Genomic DNA, 13286 nt, shown 5'->3' with positions numbered 1-13286 from the left:
AAAGGTTTTTGTGTTTCCCAAATCTCTAAACCTTAACCTTGAATTTAAAAAATGGAAAAGAACAAAGAAAACTGTTTAGCCCAACACAGTGTTTAATGCTTCCTATAAAATCTGCCTATATTGTGTTTTTATAATGCATCAGCAGTAGAATATATGATCTGCCAATCTGATCTTAAATTTTATTGAAAAACACCAGACAAAAACACCATTAAAAAATTTAGCTTTTTTGTTAAAAAAAAAATATATATATATATTTACTGAAACATACTGTTTTGGGGTGAAAAGACACAAAATCTGCATCATAAAGCAAACAAAATCATACAAAAAAATAAATGCATTTTGTGATATTTAAAAAAAAAGAATGTGATAAGGAGGCCTTATGGACATGTCTTTAATCTTTGTGGCTATAAATAAGTATGTAAAACATTGTACAAATGACATATTTGTTATTGCTATACTGCTATACTGAAGTCCATTAACCTGGTTGGTGAAGTTGATCGGTACAAGAAAGGTTTTTGGAAAATTATATATTTTTATTTCTAATTGGGTCCCTATAGATATATAGAAAGATATCAGTTAGAGGGCTAATATAAATACACATTAGATGGATAGATAGCTTATGCCTGCATTATGCAAGAAAGTCCTATTGTGCAGCAAAATCTTAAAAAAATAATAATAACCTTCAACTGTAGCTCTATCAGAGATGGTTATGAAATAGCAAAAAATTATTATTTTTTGTTTAATCTGATTTAAAAAAAAGAAAGAACCCGTAATGGGTAATAGGACATAAGTATATTGAGGGCACATTAGAATGGAGTCTAATTTTTGTTCATTTATAAAACTTCCTGACAAGCAACATTTTGAAAATATAGTTCCAGCTAATTAAATTAATAGTAAATGTTATTAATCTAATTAGCTGCATCTAATTAGCTTTCATTTTCCTTGTCATGAAACTTAATGAGCACAAAAAAATTATGCTTGACGAACATTGTCATGTAGGCTTCCAGAAGTAGAATTTCAATAGTAAATAAAATATCCAAGAATTTTTATAATCGAGGGGACGGCATATATCACCGCACTTCCACTTCAAGTACACTTGCAATTTAGAAAGAATAATAAAATCTTTAGAAATCATAGTAAATTAGAGCTTTTTATTTTTTTATGCTTTTTTTTTATAAACCTGACAAAAAAAATGTGCCTGGCTGCTGAAGGACAAGAACCACCATTTATGTCAGATAATGGTTCTTAATTACATTAAATAAAGCCATACGTGTTATTACTGACTGCAATATCAATCCCGCTGCAGGTTCGTCAGCTAATACTGCTGTGTAGTGATTGCATAGTTAAAGGAGTACCCCAGCCCTAATACATCTTATCCCCATGATCGCAGGGGTCCTGTCATTCCGCACTCACCTTTGTGAGCTCTCCGCATAGACTTGCATTTATGGGGTGGGGCATGACATCACACAGGGGCGCAGTCGTGACGTCATGATACTCGGCCCTGTGGTCGTCACGCATCACTCTCGGAGCCTCCAGTACTCTGGAAAACTCACAAAGGTGGGTGCGGAATGACAGATTGCAGGTGTCCCGAGCGGCGGGACCCCCGCGATCATACATAAGATGTATTAGGGCTGGAGTACCACCTTTAAGAAACAATTTACCCATTTATAGCAATCATGGGAGAGATACTTCTATGTGATGTCATTCTGATTATTGTTTACAAGACACAAAAACTGACAGAAAGATAGTTATAAATATATGAAAAGTAGGTTAAAAAAATAAATGATTAAATTAGGACTTAAGGGGTGAAACTGATGACCAGTTCTAAAAATAAATAAATGGATATATCCATCATTTTGATTTACATCATGTGCCCCACCCCTATCTATGGCCATGGGCTAAGAACCTACCGTTTGCAATAAAAATTTGCAAAGAATGCTCCTGCTCAATGCATAATAATCTCCTATAGCTCTACAATGGATCTAAAAAATTTACTGTTTCCTTTAAGATGATATCATACTAGAATGGTCTTTTTTCATGATAGTTTGTTGAGTGGGAATCAGTATGAACTATAAAGGCCAGGCTGATTTTCAGCCAGAGTTAAGTGTATCCTATGCAGGGGTCCACATTGCCGTTGGCGACACAGTCCATAAATCAGACATTTTAAGAAAGGGCACAGCCACATCAATCATCAAATTTGCCCACTTTTCTTATCAGTCTCTGATTCTTGGCACAAATTTACACCTTCTTCTCCAAGTTATTATTTAAGTTTAAATGATCTAAAATTGTTTGCAGAAGGCCATTGTGTTCTTGCCTACTGCTGCTTGCTTTTAGTTTTGTCTAGTTTAGTAGCAATAGGCATTTTGTTAATATGTAGTTACCTACTGGTAAACTGCAGGTGCTGCATCTGTTCTGTAGTAAACAAACTATTCTCTGTACTGTAGAAGGGACAAAAGAAAGAGAAATATATAATACAACTGAAGGTTTTGCTCGACAGGTGCACGGAACTGACTCGGCATGGAACGCAATCAAGACACAATAACCAAAATGTTGTATCTTTTAAGTGGAGCGCTTCAAAGCATCACAAGACAATCAGAAGTCTACCCACTCCACAAGAAATAGTGCCACCACAACAGGGTCAGAACATGACTAACTTTATATGTGTCACTAAGGTGCTACAAATACACAGGTGTGTAAAGCAAAAGCAAAAACACAACTAACAACAAAATGATATGAAAAAGCGCAAAATATAAAAAACTATTAAAACAATAAATAGTAGTAGGCACCATCACAGATCACAAAGGAGTGAAAACATGGGCCAATTGGTTGCATACTCGGGGCAACATGTATCTAAGGTGCATCAATTATATGCCACATTCATGCATAAGTAGAAATACAGCCTCAAAAAATTGTAAGCAGGGAATTAAGTAATAATAGCCCAAAAAAATACATCAGCAGGCAATCAGAAAACAAAGATGTCTGCAATTTATAATAGATACATCCATGGCATACGTACCCCAACATATGTTTCTCTTCAATTTAGCTTCATCAGGGGTAAATAGGACCAGTAGCACTGCTGAATGTGGCACATTTGGGTTTACAGAGGTGTAACCCCTTGCCACAAATGGACATTCATTAACGTCCATCTGCGGCTCCCGAGGTGTGACACATGCTCAGCAAGTGAGCGCGCATCATACCCGGTGGGTCCCAGTTGCTATAGGCAACCAGGACCCATGGCTAATGCCAGACATCGCCAATAGGGCTGATGTCTGGTATTAACCCTTTAGAAACTTGATTGCCGTGCCTAAAACGAAAGTAAACATTGACAGTTAGCTCAGTGGTGCTGTTCGGGATCGCCGCGGTGAAATTGCGGCATCCCGAACAGCTTGCAGGACGCAAGGAGGATCCCTACCTGCCTCCTCGCTGTTCGATCACTAAATGACTGCTCCTTGCTGGAGATCCAGGCAGGAGCAGTCGAGCTGCGATAGCACTGATCAATGTCATGCTATTGCATGGCAATGATCAGTGTAGGAAATCAGTGTGTGCATTGGTATAGTCCCATATGAAAATAAAGTGTTAATAAATGTGATTTAACCCCTTCCCAAATAAAAGTTTGAATCACCCCCCTTTTCCCATTTAAAAAAAAACTGTGTAAATAAAATTTAAATAAAATGATGTGGTACTGCCGCATGCGTAAATGTTCAAACTATAAAAATATATTGTTAATTAAACCACATGGTCAATGGCGTACACGTAAGAAAAATTCCAAAGTCCAAAATAGTGTATTTTTGGTCACTTTTTATACCATAAAAATGAATAAAAAGTGATCAAAAAGTCTGATTAAAACAAAAATGGTACGGATAAAAAACTTCAGATCACGGTGCAAAAAATGAGTCCTCATACCACCCCTGATAGAGAAAAATAAAAAAGTTATAGGGGTCAGAAGAGGACACTTTTCAACATATTCATTTTGGTGCATGTAGTTATAAAAAAATGTTGTAGTTAAATATGATCAAACCTATATAAATTGGGTATCCTTGCGACCTTATGGACCTACAGAATAAATATTAGGTGCAATTTTTACCGAAAACTTCACTGCGTAGAAACGGAAGCCGCAAAAAATTACAAAATGGCTTTTTTTTTTTCATTTTTTCCCCACAAGTAATTTTTTGCTGGTTTCACCGTAGATTTTTTTGTGAAGATATTAACGGTATTACAAAGTAAAATTGTTGGCGCAAAGAACAAGCCCTCATATGGATTTTTAGGCAGAAAATTGAAAGTGTTATGATTTTTAGAATGTGAGAAGGAAAAAACAAAAGAGGGAAGGGGTTAATTATGGCAAATATCTATGTACTTAATTTTCCTACATTATCTCACCGATTGAGCAATGACTGGAAATTCAGCAACAAAGCATTAAATGACACATTAAAGTCTACTATGTCTTAATTAGAATTATTATACTTATAAATAGAATTATTGTAATTTATACAGTGGCATGTAACTGTGATGCAATGCAACTTTAATATAGCAAGCTATCTGCTTTGGAAATATGATATATATTCAAATAGCTAAAGATAATAATTTTGATGCCCTACATTAGCAGTGCCCTCAGGTGCCAGGATAGCTGTATTATTCTATACTATAAAAGTGATTGTGATCACATAAACAAACCTATGGATGTGTCATTGCTGAACATTTTTTGTATCATATTTTTGTATAAGGTTTTACTGTGGGACTATGTTCACACAGTGTAAAATGAAATGTGTTGTATTTTATTTTATGTGCACATTTTCAGCCACAACTCCAAAAATGTGGGCACAAAAAACCTGTCTACGCATTTTTACCTTTTACAGATTAAAAATAAAATACGCATCCAAATTTTACAATGTGTGAACATAGCTTGGAGATCTCATAACAAGGAATTGTGCAAAATGGATATGTCAACTTTGCTACATTTAACAGCTTTGTAAATTATTAAACACTGTTATTTAAAGAAAATCTAGTTCCAATAAGGGTTACATGGAAGCATTGCTTAAATGTTTCTATTCTATTATAGACCTCAACAACAGGATGTATACTTATTGTCAGATGGTATTGAACAGATAAAGGCTTATTTGCTGCTTTTGTGGTTTTCCAGTTGTATCCAATATTTATGGATATTCTTGTTCTTGGAGATGGTTCTATAGGAGTTCCAATTGGCAAGACTTTACTGCCATATTGCTTGGGAACCTATGATATCTGCTATGTGTAGAAGCTCAGCTTGTAATTTTGATAATGTGAATTACTGACCTTTGGAAAATCTATTAGATTTTAATATTGACCAGGTGTAAAGTACAGTTTTCAGTTGTTTTCCATAAACAATTGCTTAACTCTAAATAAGTATATTTAGGTCATATAGCGTGATTAACATAACATTATGCATACTTTACCTCCCACTTACTGGCACCTTCACCAATCCGGTATCATTGTTTGTATTCTTTGTATTATATTTAAAATGTATTTGGCTATCCTCTACAGATAGTTACTTATCAACTGAGCACAATAGCAATATTAATAACATTGTTTATTATTCAAATGTTAAAGTCAATATGTCAAGGCTGTAGCAGAGGAAGCAGAGCTAAATATGTCATTTAATAACTGCATTGTTTGTGGAAGGAGGTAATGAAAATATTAGCTGGAAGACCCATGTGAATACACACGCATACCCCACTGTGTCAAATAAAATGATTGAAACAGCACTTCCATGTTTTTTTCTTCCAAGACTAAATGAATCTTATATATGACATGTGTGGTTAACAATAGAAAACCACTATGAAATACATGTAGAGTCAGTTGACATAGGTTAAAAAACACAGTCACAATGGAGAAGAACCAAGTGTTATCTGAATACTGTATTGCGAAACATATGCACCACTTCTATCAGATGAATATGCTAAATATGTCTGAAGCCAATTCACGGTGATGGAATAATTATGAGTAATAATTACAAGTGGCATGAATGTTCAAGACTATTACTTAATATATTTACTTTAATTTTCATAAAAAAAGAAAATTTGCATTTTAACAAAACCTATTCATTAAAATTGGGCTCTTCAAAACATGTGCATTTGCATTACAATGTGTACTTAGCAATAAGAATATATGCAGATATATTAACATAAGGAGAAAGAGTCATTCATTGTATTCCTTTCATGGTTGTTTACGATCAGTGTACCAAACAGATACAAATTGTTTTTATTTTAGGCTTCTAACTTAGCTGTCCAATATATTGCAGGTGACTTCCAAGGAGATTGACTTCCCATGACATATAGGATATCAGGATTTCCTTTCACAGGAGCAAAGATTGACCTAGCTGCCCATGCTCTATATAAAACTACCTGTCCAGGTCGTTGTCGTTTGTTAGTACCCCTTCCACCCCCCTTCATTCTCATGGCACCCAGGTGACATGCCACTCCTGCCTCTTCTCCCCTGCTATGCTTTCTTAAGCCTACTAAATCATTTTGGTATTTTCACACATGTATGTATATCCTGTATTTTATATCAACTAGCTCCTTCCAAAATGACATCCCTTTAATGATATGTTCTCATTTCTAATAGTGTTTATGCACATAAAGGTATATTTAATTGTATGTTCATTGACAAATATTCTATAGCACATGGTTAAAATCATGCTTTAAGCATATGAAAATAGTGACCAGTTAAGTTGATTTTAACAAGTTGATCTGTGATACATTTGTATCTTGTTGTTCTATTGCTACAGATAAATGTGAATATTGATTTACTATAATCTCAAACTGCTTAGACCTATGTCATTTAAAAAGTTGGACATTCGTATTGTATAGGTATATGATGGTTTCACAGTATGTAGTAAAATCAGTAAAGCATGTGTTTAATATGGTAGCGGAGCTGTAGTATTAGGTAAACCCATTGTACTGGCTTGTGGTCTTGTGAATTGAGAGTAATCATCTTTATCAGTATGGCATATATGTGCTAAAGTTGCCATTAAAAGGACCTTACATTAATTTTGATATAAAAATATAAGCAAGTACATTATATGCCATTGGCTATTTTCAAATGTGCCAATATTTACATGAATTAATCACTGAAGCAGAGAGTATTAATCATAAAATGGTATACTTCATGTGTATTTTAACTAACAGCCTGTAATGTTTTATGTATCAATGGGAACCATGACTAACACAGAGAAATGAAATGTTACACACATGCTGTTCCATATATTGTAATATTTACAAATAATACTTATCTTACAAAGTGTTCAAGTAAAAAAAAATTTACATGTTGAGATATGATTTTCTTTTTTTATTAACAAACAATAGGGAAATTAGAAATGTAGAGGGCACATCATAATCTTTTATGTAAGAAGATAGATAGATAGAGAGACAAAGTAAACCGATAGGGATAGCTAGTCAGATAGATAGGCTATGTTGAATAGATAGATAGATAGATAGATAGATAGAGTAGATAGAGTAGACTGGATAGCTAGCAAGCTAGATAGACTAAGTAAGCTAGATAGATAGATAGATAGATAGATAGATAGATAAAGTAAACTAGGTAGGTAGATAGATAGATAGATAGATAGATAGATAGACAGACAGACAGACAGACAGATAGATAGATAGATAATGAGAGACCTTCACAAAAAGAGAACAATGGTCACTCTTATGAATAATTTAAAACAATTTCCAATAGATGTAAAAAGAGCACAGACCTTACAAGTGTTTTCTCCAAAGAAAACAGGATGTCATTTCTTCTTATGACATTCTCTCATCTTTTTCTTGCTATCTGTTATTCTCATGGGCAGTGCCTTTGCGCTCAGCCTAGAAAAATCTGTAAAGGTAAAATGAATACACTGGTATGTTGAGTCATGTTGTAGTGTACTGGGGATTTGAAAAAAAAAATATGAATCAATTATACAGACATGGTAAGAGCTGGAATAATATTATCTCAGGACCTTCAAGTATTTCACATGACCCTATGTAGTAATATAGTACAGTGTGTAAGTAACAAGTGAAAACATCAGATCCATTAATTCATACATTAATCGCATTTATTATGCCATTGTCCATGTTTTATCTTACTGTCTTTACTCTCTCTCTCTCTACCCTCCTTTTTGTATGACCATATAAGTATGCATTGTACATAAGGGGTGGGGTTAACCACAGTATGGCGTTCTGGACCCAACCTTTTATAGGTGAAAATGGCATCAATGACTTTTGTTTGTTACTACAAGCCAGGAGATTTCACACAAAGCTCATACCCTCACCTATTGTCCCCTTTCCCTGTAGGTTGTAAGCCCTTAGGCATTATTCTCTTTCCTCCTGTACCAGTCTATCATTCATTTACATCATGTATATTGTCTCAGGTTATGTTTTTTTCATTTATGTGCCGCGCCCTAGATTTTAATTCTGCATTAAAATAAGGTTAATAATATAGACCCCAAGAATCTGATGGTGGAAAATTTGACTGCTGCTTTAAAAATGGTCTCCTAATAGTGATTTCCCCCAAAAAATTTGGTGATTTCTACTTTTGTAATAATTTCCTATGGTTTATAGTTTTTTTTAATGTATTGCATATATATCCTAGCGACTGTACATTTTCTCATGCAATTAAATGTTTTTCCAACATGTTTATAATAAATCCATTGTAAAAAGTTTTGCCTTCAACAATGCTTAAAACTAGAGCAAATGTGTAAAAAATGTTTAAAAAATAAGAGTATGAAACTATTCTGTAAAAAAGATCATTAGGATATTAAATAAATATTCCTTACACACAGTTCATGAAGATAGTAATGGAACCCAACATTGAATAGCTCATGCTATTTCAATTTACAGTACTACAAAAATGATATATTCACACACACATATATATATATATATATATATATATATATATATATATATATATATAAATATTCAACTTAGTACATGTATGAGGTTTTTAATATCAGTGACATTTATCGTATGCATTTTTTCATTCTTTTCTTTCTTTCTTTGTTCCTTAATTTATTTCTTTACAAATTTGATCTGAAATCAGGATTTTGCTCAGTAAGAATAATGCAAAAACTGTAATGCAAAACTGTATTCCTAAAAATAATATAAAGAAGATGTGTAACGCCAAAACTGTATGACGCAATGTCAGTTTTATAAACGCAGTTGATGTAGTTCACTTTATACATTGTTACTATATACATTGTGTAATAATTCCAATATTCATATGTATAAAAGATCATCTGTTAAAAACTCTAACTCTTCTTTAACAAAACCATAAAACATGACTTTCTATAGACACCATATTGAATCCTGAGACATAGATTAGATGAAATTGTGTACTGTTCATCACATCTATTTAAAGTATTCATAACACACACTTCCAAAAAAATGAACCAAACCTTTTCTCTCAATCCATCTATAGGTCCCTATTCTCTCTAATATAGCTGTATATGGAGCACTAATGAAGAATCAATTCATTAGAATAACATATAAATAGAGTAGTCATGTATAGACTAAATACAGTATATAATATATTCCCTTCTTTAAGATAAACCTTGGCCTGTTGAAACTGATTAAAACAAATGTATATGAGGCTCAGTTTGTAACCGCTGTCCAAAGGAGTGGTGCTGAATGGGCTTACATTGGCATATCTAGGATTCTTACCAGAAGGAGATAGAAAAAAAAAAAAAAGAGAGAGATAAACTAATGCAACGTGTTAGGAAAATAATGCACTGACACGTGTAGAACTTTATTGTGTTGAGCAATCCTTATAAATGAATATATAGGAGCACAACAGGATAACAGGAGACCCCTGAGTACAGCAGGAGTGAAGAGCAATCTGCTAGGGAGGCTGTGTAGATTAGTTTATGTGAATTGAAGTGAATGTGTATTAATTAGGGTGGTGCTGTCAGTCCCGTAATGAAAATCTCTGGTTACCATTCAACCCAACAATACAAAGCCAGGCTAATCTAGCTGATCAATTATTAACTACAATACATTGCTGGAGAGATAGCAGAAAGATGAAAAGTTCACCGTTTGTCAACAGAAAGCTCTATCTATTCAACAGATGAATTTGCACTATGGAAACACACCATCCCATATATATATATATATATATATATATATATATATATATATATATATATATCAGTTATTTACAGCTAGATAGATAGAAGACAAAAAAGAACAATTGTCACAATGAACAATTAATTATTTCAAACTATTTAGATAGATATGTTACATAGGTTTTGTTGAAATGATACCCCCAATTTACTAAGTATATGTACCCCTCTAAAGCCACCTATCTTTTACTGCCTGCATGCTTTCTAAATACTGATGTGTCTAGAATGTAAACCTGCTGTTCTCTATATGATGTTGTGTGCATGGGTAATATGACAAATGCATATACTTTGTCACAAGTCAATGTAATTGATATATAATGTAATTTTGCAGCAGGGATTCTTGGAGGAGATCCAGAAATCCACACAGTCCGGTAATATTACATTACAATACAATAATGAAATAAGGATTTTCTAAATCTTATTATCATCCAAGCATTCTGATCTGTTTATTTTCTATTAATACACATTTTGGTAATGCACAACTGAAATGAATAACACAAGTCCTGGAACAGCCTACACATTGTTTCCTGAGATGCTAAGCAAAAACTCCAGCTTTAGCTTCACTTTATATCAAAGGGCTTACAAGGAAAGCTGAAAATATAGTTTACAAGATAACAAACCCGTCTTTGCTGCACGTGATAAAGTCAGCACTGCTTCATCTTTATAGGCAATATGATTTTGCACTTGGATTTAATGAACACACCATCTCTAACTGTAGATATCCCTCTCACTGCATTTTATACAGTTACACATGGTCAACCAATTGAATTTATGGCCAAAACTTTGCACTCAGTGATGCACAACTGTTGCACATTGCAGGGTGTGTGCTTTATAATGCAGAGCACATGTTCTATATACTAACACAACTTTAACAGTGTAAATGTCTAATACCTGTCTTAGGTATAGTACAAAACTAAAGGTAAAAATATAAGTGTTAGGTACAGTATAATAGTAAAGCGATAAATAAGTATTAGGTTATAATAATAATAAAAAAAGGGATGAATATAAGTGTTATGTACAGTATAACTGTTGGATACAGTATATATTAAAGTATAAATTAGAGGATTTACAAACTAACTTTCTTTCTTGTCTCATAAATGTATCTATCTATCTATTTATTATTATGATAGTACAAATAACTATTAGCTTCTATGTTTGCTTCAGTTCTAAAAGACCACCATCTGATCATGTGGCTTACCTCTTTCTTTTATAGCCGTATGTGTCCTTCTTTAAAGTTTTCACACGACTTCCGTACTCTTCCCAGCAGTGATCTTGCTCTATTGGCTGCTTTGTGTTTCTTTAAGAAAAGAGGATTTCACTCGATACTCTCTAATAAAGAGGAGGTGTGGAAGGAATGTGCTTCTTTACTCAGGCAGTTCTAGCATGCTAACTTACATTGCTGTTCCTGAAGGTAGTGCTAAGTGAGAAGCTTCTTTGGAATTGAGCTAGGGAAAAGAATTATCCCCCATCTTTATATCAGCATCTCAGACAATAGCCAGGGCTAGTGTTGCAGCTGGAGGCTGTCTCTTTAAACCTCCAACCAAAAGGTGGCCTGTCACATCCATGGACATCCATGACGTCATCTGATAGAAGCATGAAAAAAAAAATCCCTTTTCAAAACAAAAGTCCCAGGGCGACCATGGCAACAGACTGCAAATGTCAGCGTATATCCATCAGGATGCTGCTAAGCAGCTTTGCCTTTGCCTCCCACATTGCAGGGAAACAGTGTAAATCTACTGCAATTAGCACTATTGCCAAGCTTCATTTGCAACAGGAGAGGAAGTCATTTAAGGGTGGCATAGGTTGGCACCAGCTGTGTTAACTGCAATTTATGTTTGCATGCCACTCAGCTGTTCCCCTCTTCTTCATCTGTGCTTTAATCCTATGCACTTCCTTCTGTATGTTTAACGGCATTATGTGGGCTGCAGCAAGTACTGAGCATGATGCAAATCCCTCCTTCAAAATTGCATTATCCACAATAGGAAAGCAGAGAATGTATTTATTATCTCAGAATTGTCATTTTACGATCCCCTTGATCTATGACACTGGCTTATTCTGGTGATTTATCATTCATGGAAAGTTCCTTTACAGGAAGCCAACATGTGAAAAATACCTTCTTGTAGCTCCTTAAGCAATATATATATATATATATATATATATATATATATATATATATATAACAGAGAAATAGACACGCCTAACTACACAAACAACTGCACACTGATAAAACGATGGCTTGAAAGAGAGCACAAAGCTACAATAGACACGGAACTTACTGAGAGGCATTTGTGTCTGTTGTAATAAGAGATGAGCAAATTTTTGAAAAATTTGATATGGCCGCTTCACCGAATTTTCCCAAAAAAGTTAGGTTCGGTCCCAATTTATTTGTGATGAATCACTATTAAATACTGCTAATTCTGGCCTACAGAGAGCCTCAATAGGGGTTTAGAACACTTTGCCTTTCCTTAACACGCATAGGGTGTGTGCTGGGTTCGTGAAATAATACTGTTATTCAGTATGAAATGGAGATCAGAGGCGTCACTAATAGAATTACTGTCACAGAGTGGCACAATGACACAGCCTGGAGTATGCAGCAGCATGAGGAGACCATATAGTGGCTGAATGACACAGCGTGGAGGTGGTGGCAGCATGAGGAGATCATATAGTGGCTAAATGACACAGCCTGGAGGTGGGGAAAGCATGAGGAGACCATATAGTGGCTGAATGGCACAGCATGGCGGCAGCATGAGGAGAACATAGAGTGTCTGAATGACACAGCGTGGAGTTGGCAGCAGCATGAGAAGACCACAGAGTGGCTGAATGACAGTCTGGAGTTGGCAGCAGCATGAGGAGACCATATAGTGGCTGAATGACACAGCCTGGAGTTGGCGGCAGCATATAGTTGCTGAATGACACAGCCTGGAGTATGCCGCAGCATGAGGAGAACGTATAGTGGCTGAATGACACAGCATGGAGGTGGCGGCAGAATGAGGAGACCATATAGTGGCTGAATGACACTGCCTGGAGTTGGCAGCAGCATGAGGATACCACATGGTGGCTGAATGACACAGCCTGGAGTTTGTGGCAGCAAGAGGAGAACATATAGATGGTGAATGACACAGTGTGGAGGTGGCTGCAGCATGAGGACAACATA

General features: G+C 34.9%; 1 long non-coding RNA gene across 1 annotated transcript in view; it reads right to left on the bottom strand.

The window, feature by feature from the left end:
- The window catches only part of LOC130368359 (uncharacterized), a 98240-nt gene extending 86244 nt beyond the window's left edge, over nt 1-11996 (bottom strand). Inside the window, exons 1-2 of the long non-coding RNA XR_008892430.1 lie at nt 11331-11996; nt 7730-7848 (exon numbers count right to left, since the gene is read on the bottom strand). This is a non-coding gene — a long non-coding RNA (uncharacterized LOC130368359). The remainder of the gene's footprint in view (nt 1-7729; nt 7849-11330) is intronic.
- Nucleotides 11997-13286: the final 1290 nt, after the last annotated feature.

This window comes from Hyla sarda, chromosome 4 (genome assembly GCF_029499605.1).
Source record: "Hyla sarda isolate aHylSar1 chromosome 4, aHylSar1.hap1, whole genome shotgun sequence".
Lineage (NCBI taxonomy): Eukaryota > Metazoa > Chordata > Amphibia > Anura > Hylidae > Hyla > Hyla sarda.
This window is presented reverse-complemented; position numbering and strand designations above follow the sequence as displayed.